The following is an 8,822-nucleotide window of genomic DNA, read 5'->3' as shown; positions in this document are numbered from 1 at the left end:
TTATTCAAGCTATCATGATCTGACATGTGAGAGTATACCCTTTCAAACTTCTTAATCAGCAGTCAGTTGAATTCTTTAATTACTTTTTTTACATTACCAAACAATATGCTCGATATCAGATATCCTGGATCACAATTACATAAATTGTTAGTATATAGACCTACATGATGAAAACGTGAATTGAGCACGAATTGATTGGGCAACAACCTCAACATCAACTTTATAAAATCTCTATCAACGTTAAATCTTTTGAGCAAGGCTCTCCTCAAATCTTTGGGGAGAATAGGGTGAAACAATTCAAGATCATTTCCAAAATTATTCCAAGATCATATGTAATCTACTGGTCAAGCCCCTTCATTTGATACCCATATTGATGGGAGTTTCGAAAAAAAAATATCGTAATTTTGGATTTGCATTCTTCATGAATAACTGTGTTCTACTAGTCAAGTCCTTTCATTTGATAATATGTAATCCACCATTTTGTAGCGGTCGCCATATTGGATTTTTTAGATAATGAAATACACAGTTTCATAATGACTGAGGAGATAAACAGATCAATCGTTCAACAGGAAGGAGGTTTCTAATAATTTCTAATAATGTGGGACAGCGCTACAGACAGACACGTTACATACAAACATCCAAAATAAAATCGTTTAAAAAGGTAAGGAATTTCATAGAAATAGTCAAACCTACGTGGGGGGATATGCAAAGTTCTAGTGCGACAATCACTTATTCCCTGAGGGATGGAAATACATAGCAAACTGGAGTACACTACAATAGATTAAACTAATGGTCGTCAAGGCAACGTTTTCTAATCATATCTAACCATTCTCACTAACATCTGCGAGGAATCGAACGTTGTTACAATTCAAGCTGATCAAGCTAATGAAAAAGAGCCGATTTTAATGATACGAGGCTCAAGGCTCTTGCAATGTTAAATCCCAGAAACTTTTCCAATTTAACAAGCATCGACGTTATATAAGAATTATTTCCAGGATTCTACGATGTTACAATATCTGAAGAACGAATTCCTTGCCTTGAAGATAGACATACTCCGGAAGGAAATCATCGTTAAAGAAAACAAACACTTGCAAAATTTACAATATTACAAAAATTTGATGGTTAAAAGAAAAGTTCATTGAATGATAGTATGCCATCTAAATTTAGAACGATTATGTATGAGCACCATCAAACGCACGAATGATTCGAAGCTTGCAAATGTTAATGTATATTTATAGCAAATCTAGTATTTGTAGTAAGTAAATCTAAATATGAAATTAGTTAAAAAAGTAATATATTGGAGAAAATAAATGAGTATTTTTTATTCTTGATAAAATAGATTTTATTTTCTGCAACGAATATTTCGATGGTACAGATTTTTGAAAGAAAAGGAACAGATGAAATAATTTGAACACCTTCCGGTACCGATGCAAATCTGGCAATACTGCTCGATTCGTTTTGCACACACCTAAGGTGGTCGTACACTGTTTGTCTGGAGGTCAAATATTTGTTGCTTTTTGACAGATAATGTTTGGTATGAAATTTGTACAAAAACTCTTTTGTTTGCAACTCTTTAATTTTCAACAGTGGCAAACAAAGTCAAAAATCGACTGGAATATTTAAGGTAAACTAACCATGTATCGCAAGTTCGAATAACATATCGAAAAAATATTTTAGACATCAAACAACTGAACATTTGCTTTGTTGTGTTTTGTCGTTGTGTCGAATGTATTGGATCAGTACACGTCGACTAAGTTTTATCTGTCAAAAAGTGTTAAATATTTGGCTTCGGTCAAACTACAAGGTGGGTTGATATGTCAAAACCCTTTGCAGCAATTTTAAAATTATGATATTTTTGTACACACAACCCAATACGATTGTACACGGTTTGTAAGCTTCAGTCAATATGACATTTTACGTTGCAAACGTTTCGTCTTTTCTATATGCAAAATGTTTATTTTCGAATAAAGCTCCCTTCTGTACTGCTTTCATATACCGCTCCCTTAACCCACTTATCAACCAAACGGTCACACCATAAATCTTAGAGTTGTATTGGCTTCACCGATTAGTTTGGCGATGACAGCTAAATTGATGGCACAATTAGTGATCCCCGATTTTTGAAATTAATCGTACATCAGTTAATCGAATACTTTTCAGCAGTTTGTTATTCGATACGATTAATCACCCCAAATAATCGATTAATCGATTAGCCGTCACACTGAGAGAATTAATTAGTTAGATTAATATTTCTCAATTGCTAGGAAGCCATCTGGAATCAAAAAAGTGTTCACTCCAGCGTGCCGTCAGCGTGAATTGAGCATCGTTTACAAGTTTAGGGGAGCGTAAAAGATAATAATTGATTTTCAGGATAAAACTGCAGCGGACGTAGGTTTTTTTTCCCTGGGTTTGGATCCATTAATCGACGTAAATTATTCGTTCGCTTCGATTATTGGTTGCGCAGTATTCGTTCGATTAATAAGCGAATTCTGTAGGGAGTAAAGGGTGTGTCACATCAAATTGCATCACGGAAAAAACGCTGTAGAAATTCGCCCAGTAGACCGATCCTTTTGAAAATTTTAGACAGTAAAATAAAAACTATTAAACAACTTTTGGCATTTTCTTTTTATTCATACTTCGAGCCCAAGCCCGTATGCTCGCACCTTCCTCTTTACCCCGTCCATAAGGTTCTGTACAACGTCAGGTTGTAGTTTTTTTTGAACAGAAATCCATTTTCTCTTGAAGTCCGCCTCCGATTTGACAACTTTTGGGTTCTTCCGGAGGGCCTGCTCCATAATCGCCCAATATTTCTCTATTGGGCGAAGCTCCGGCGCGTTGGGCGGGTTCATTTCCTTTGGCACGAAGGTGACCCCGTTGGCTTCGTACCACTCCAACACGTCCTTTGAATAGTGGCACGAAGCGAGATCCGACCAGAAGATGGTCAGGCCCTCGTGCTGATTCAATAGTGGTAGTAAGCGCTTCTGTAGGCACTCCTTAAGGTAAACCTGCCCGTTTACCGTGCCGGTCATCACGAAGGGGGCGCTCCGCTTTCCGCAAGAGCAGATCGCTTGCCACACCATGTACTTTTTGGCAAACTTGGATAGTTTCTGCTTGCGAATCTCCTCCGGAACGCTGAATTTGTCCTCTGCGGAGAAGAACAACAGGCCCGGCAGCTGACGAAAGTCCGCTTTGACGTAGGTTTCGTCGTCCATTACCAGGCAATGCTGCTTCGTCGACATTTCGGTGTACAGCTTCCAGGCTCGCGGCTTCCCCACAATGTTTTGCCTTTCGTCGCGGTTAGGAGCCTTCTGAACCTTGTATGTACGCAGGCCCTCCCGCTGCTTGGTTCGCTGGACGAATGAACTTGACAAATTCAGCTTATTGGCGACATCCCGGACCGAACTTCTCGGATCACGTCTAAACTGCTTAACTACGCGCTTGTGATCTTTTTCACTGACGGATCATCCATTTTTGCCGTTCTTCACCTTCCGGTCGATGGTTAGGTTCTCGAAGTATCGTTTTAGTACTCTGCTGACCGTGGATTGGACGATTCCCAGCATCTTACCGATGTCCCGATGTGACAACTCCGGATTCTCGAAATGAGTGCACAGGAATCATTCACAACGCTCTTTTTCGTTCGACGACATTTTTCCAAATTTACGAAAAATTGACAGTGAAGCATGGCCAACGTGATCTATACACTCTTATCTGATTATAAGCGAAAGCTGAAGATATAATTCCTAAAAATTAAATTTCTACAGCGTTTTTTCCGTGATGCAATTTGATGTGACACACCCTTTATTCGATTAATCGATTAATCGAACAATTATCGTGGATCACTAGGCACAATCATGACTCGCGGATCACATCTTCTTGGTGCCTGGTTTTTGCAGCCACCCAATCCGATTTTGTAGGAGCAATAACACTTCGCTCCAGAATTGAAGCGCTCACCGCTGAAAAAGGGTGTATTCGATGAAAGTTGCACATTTTAGCGTAGGACTACGTCTTTCATTTCTATATCGTGGTATAAGTTCAGTTTTCAAAACGAGAGCGTTACATTAGAGAAACTAGATTTGTAGCGTGAATACCTATTTACTGGCTGAATGAAATGGTATAATAATCACCTCATTCGAAAGATAAAATGTCTACGCGTTATATGCTTGTTTTTTATTGATCCAAAAACTTGTTTGAATAGCTTTAAAATTGATTTGAAACAGGCTTTTGAAATCCCACATATCTGTATATAAGCTAGTACCCGCTCGGAAATCCACCTAGTTGTGACTTTAAAGTGGATAGAAAATGTTCTCGCTCGTTCGCGATAGCGCTATGCTCTCCTTCTTCCAAACCTCATTCCATCGTGCTCAACAAAATTCTTCGAAAACTGGAAGATTGCTCTTGAAAAAACTGGATATACTCGAATAAACGAGATGTTGACATATTTTGGTGAAGAAACACGAATTTGGAAAAATTCGGTAAAAATGGTTTGTTGGTATAGATAGATGATAGATGGATGATGATGGTCCCGCCTCCTTCCCCTACAGAGGTTTGAGCAAGACGAGTTATCTAAAAGATAATTTTTTTTTTCAACATTGAAATCAGTTTAGCAAACATGAAAAACGAACTGATTTTATTTACAGATATAAGTTCAAAAAATTGCAATGTCCAAAAAAGCCAATACTCAGTCATGTCCGCCACAGAGCCGATACGGTCCCGACGAGGCCCTTGCAGCCAAGTGGTCCACCAGAGCACAAGTCCAACCGCCAGCCTTATTTTAGATTGACTGTGAATACCCTCATTCAGAGAAATCGAGAAAATTTCCTTTACGAAAAATTCCTAGACTGGCACTTAAAAAAACTTTCAATTTAATATCCTTTATATCTGTGCCTCGCGCGCGACGCTCAAACTTTTGTAGACTACTTTTATTTTTTTTTAAACTAATACAACTATAAGAACGACAAAATAAAAATAAAAATAGTCCATCATCACCAAGATCATGACAGACATAATAGAGATCAATACAAATTTAAAAAAAGATGATTTAAAAAAAAATTAAATAATCTACATAATATAATCCGTTCAAAAAAAACTTCGTCAGATTCATTGAAAATATTGAAAACAAACTGCAAAAAAATTGTCCACATTAAATTATCCGTTCGTATAAAACTTCGTCAGTAAAGATCTTCGTCATAAAAATAAACAAAAACTCGTTCAGCTGTTAAGAGAACACAGCTTTTACGTGTGAAATACAGTGCCTCTTAAATTCTGTAAGTGTTGTTGCGCATTTAATATGTCTTGGCATCGAATTGAACACATTTATTCCTTTGAAGTACAACGAATTTTGTGAAGCACATGACAAGAAATTAGGTGTTCTTATTTCATTCGCGTTTCTAGTGTTATAACTATGAAAGTCACTTCCTCAACTTCCTCAACTCGATCACACAAATATCGAGGCAGCAAACCTTTAACTACTTTGAAAATGAACACCATAGTTAAATAAACAATCCTTTGCTTCACGGATAACCATTGCAGAGCGTCCAACATTAAAGATGAGGAAGTGAATCTGTTACATTTCAGTATCAACCGCATTATTTTGTTTTGCAAGCGCTGTAATCTCGATATTTGTGTGTCATTGGCTAAAAATAAAATGGAAGAGCAAAAGTCTAAATGAGGAGAGATGATTGATTTGTATAGCTGTATTTTTCTGCAAATAGTTAAATCGTTTTTCAATCGACATAAGATTCCATACTTCTTGGCAATTTTCTTGATGACATTGTCAATGTGAGTGTTGAACTTGAGTTTGTCATCAATAATCACGCCAAGATATTTAATGTCCCGAGCTCGATCAATAGTCTCATTATCAATAACGATGGAGACGTTTTCATTTAAACGATTTCGCGAGATTACCATATATTTAGTTTTACTTATGTTCAATTTCAATTGCTTATACTTCAACCATCTACTTAAAGAATGTAAATCTCCATTCAAATGTAAAACGACCTGATCTAAATCATTAGCTGCAATGAATAACACAGTATCATCTGCAAAAAGATTTATATCACAAAATCGTAAAACTCTTCGCATGTCATTGATATACATAATAAATAAAAGGGGCCCTAATACACTTCCCTGAGGTACTCCAAGATTATTCCCTAGGGGATTCGAAATTGTATCATTAAAAATAGTCCGTTGAGTTCTGTCATTTAAATAGCTTTCGAACCATTTATATGCAGTACTCGTAAATCCAAAGCGCTTAATCGTGTTCAACAACAAGGGCCTAGAAATTGTTTCGAAAGCGCGTTTTAGATCCAAAAAACAGCAATGATATTCTCTTTGCACTCTAGTTTCTCTTTCCATTTTGCTAATACCAAGTTCAATGCGGTTTCACAGGAATGACCTTCCCGATATCCCGATTGTTCTGGTATTAGCAAAGCATTGCAATTTAAATATTCCAGCAGCTGGCCTTTAACGACTACTTCTAATATTTTCTCTAGCGTGTGCAACATATTGATGGGACGAAATTCTTCGGCTTTAATCGTTCCAGCAACCTTTTGAATTGGAACTATTAAAGATTCCTTCCACACCTTAGGCACATGCCCAGTTAGCAAAGATTTATTAATAAGGTCCAGCAAGATGTGATCGATGACATGAAAGCAATCTTGAATAACTCTAGCATTGACATTATCCACTCCAGCCGTTTTAAAAAGCAAATAAAGCAAATAGTTCTAAGTTCATTTAATGTAATTGGGTGAAAACTTTCAAATCTACAACTACTGTTAACCGGCTGTTTTATTTCATCAGGTTCATCAACCAATTCAATGGACTGATTGATCAATGAAACACTATTGACAATATAATCGTTAAACTTAGATGCTATAGCCTGTTCAGACTGTTCAAGTGTGCCATTAAAAGTTATGAACCGCGGTTTGCTATTACTAGGTTTTAATAAAGATTTCAAAATTTTCCATAACTCCTTGCTGTTGCTTTGATGCAGATCAATCTTCCTCTGAATATATTCACAACGAGTTTTCTTAATCGACTGTGAATATATATTGCGCGCGTTTGTGTACATATTCCAATGATTTCCATCATTTGTTCTACAAAATTTCTTGTACCATCTGCCTCTCTCACGTTTAAGGCGTAAAAGATCCAAATTGTACCAGCTGTTCGAGTTTTTCATAGGAACAAATTTTTGCGTAACAAGCCGATTTGTACACTCTTTCAAGGTATTAGTTAGAACAGCTGATGATTCATCTAAATTACCGACCTCGAATGGAAAATCCAGGCTTCTCACTACGAGATTCGAAACAGCATGCTTCGAATATTTCCTCCAGCACTTTAATTTCACAACATCTTCATTTACCACGAGATTATCTACAATATTGATAATTAAAGTCTCATGATCGGTTATTTTCAAATTGGTATCCGTGACTGTGTAAATAGTATCAAAATTGGAATAAACATGATCAATTAAAGTTTTACTGTGCCTGGAAATGCGCGTAAATTCATGTACTGTTTGTTTCAAATTGAAGAAATCGGATACACGCTTCAAATGGTTCGAATTGTAGTCATCACGCCAATTAATATTGAAATCACCAGCTAATATATTCAATTTGCTAGAGTCAAGGAGCATTTCAAGCCAGTTTTCTAAAATTTCAACAAAACGCAAGTCGCTTGAGCTGGGACTATGATACAAAACACCAAAATTACCCATCTTCATGCCATGTTCAACTGTAATGCCCAAGAACCAGTTACCATCAAACACTTCGTTGAGGCGAAGATTGAATTGAACTGATTCTCTGACATAAATAGCAACACCGCCAGTGTGCCTAGAATGTGATAAACACGCAGCAACATTATATCCCGGAATACTATACTGATCAAATGATTCTATTTCAACAATGTGTGTTTCAGACAAAAGGACTAGAAATGGACGCTTTTCCTCAACAATCTGACGTAACGCTACGTAGTTTGTTGACAGTCCCGCAATATTCAAATACAAAATATAATATTGGTTCACAATTCTTCTGGAACCTGGTTGCTATTTATTGAAATGCAAGCTGCTTTTTTTCGAATCAAAAAGTCTCTGATATACTAAACATTCAGAGCTAAATGCGGCATGATTGACGTCCAAATTCAATTTCCGTTCTTTATTCATTTTCAAACAATTAACACATTTCAACACAGTTGACTTGCATTCAGATGTCTTGTGTTTCTGACTACACCTTGAGCACGTTTCAAAATTTTGTTTGCAATCCGTGCTCTTGTGTCCAAATTCTCCACATTTGAAGCATCTTAATACATTAATCGCAGGAACTACGGAGCACCGATCGAACCCCACATTTACTTTTTTCGCGTTCAATAAACAGTTGTATGTGTCAACATCTACTTCAATTACAGCAGTAAACTTATTGTAGGTGAAGCGTGGATTTTCGTACACATTTAAAACCTTTACATCTTTTATTTCGATGCCTTCATTCTGACTTCGGAGGTAATCAATGAAAACATCGGAGGAATGCTGATCGCTCATGCCCACGATTTTTAATCTGGGCACCGATATGGGAACAACAGCACTATACTTCTCACCCAAATTGCTTTCGATGTCATCTTTCACATTATCTATATTAGCTCCAGTTGCACACTCAACAATGATGGAGCCATTTCTTCCATTTCTGAAATGTATTTTATTACAACATAGTGATTATTATTATGTATGACTAAGATAACGAATTAATCGAACTAATCCAAATGTGTTTTTAATCTTATTGCTATGAAATGATTAATGAATATTGAACTGAATTGGAGAAAGTGGCTAGGAAGAATTATGT

Source organism: Toxorhynchites rutilus, chromosome 2, assembly GCF_029784135.1.
Source record: "Toxorhynchites rutilus septentrionalis strain SRP chromosome 2, ASM2978413v1, whole genome shotgun sequence".
In the NCBI taxonomy this organism is placed as follows: Eukaryota; Metazoa; Arthropoda; class Insecta; order Diptera; family Culicidae; genus Toxorhynchites; species Toxorhynchites rutilus.
This window is presented reverse-complemented; position numbering follows the sequence as displayed.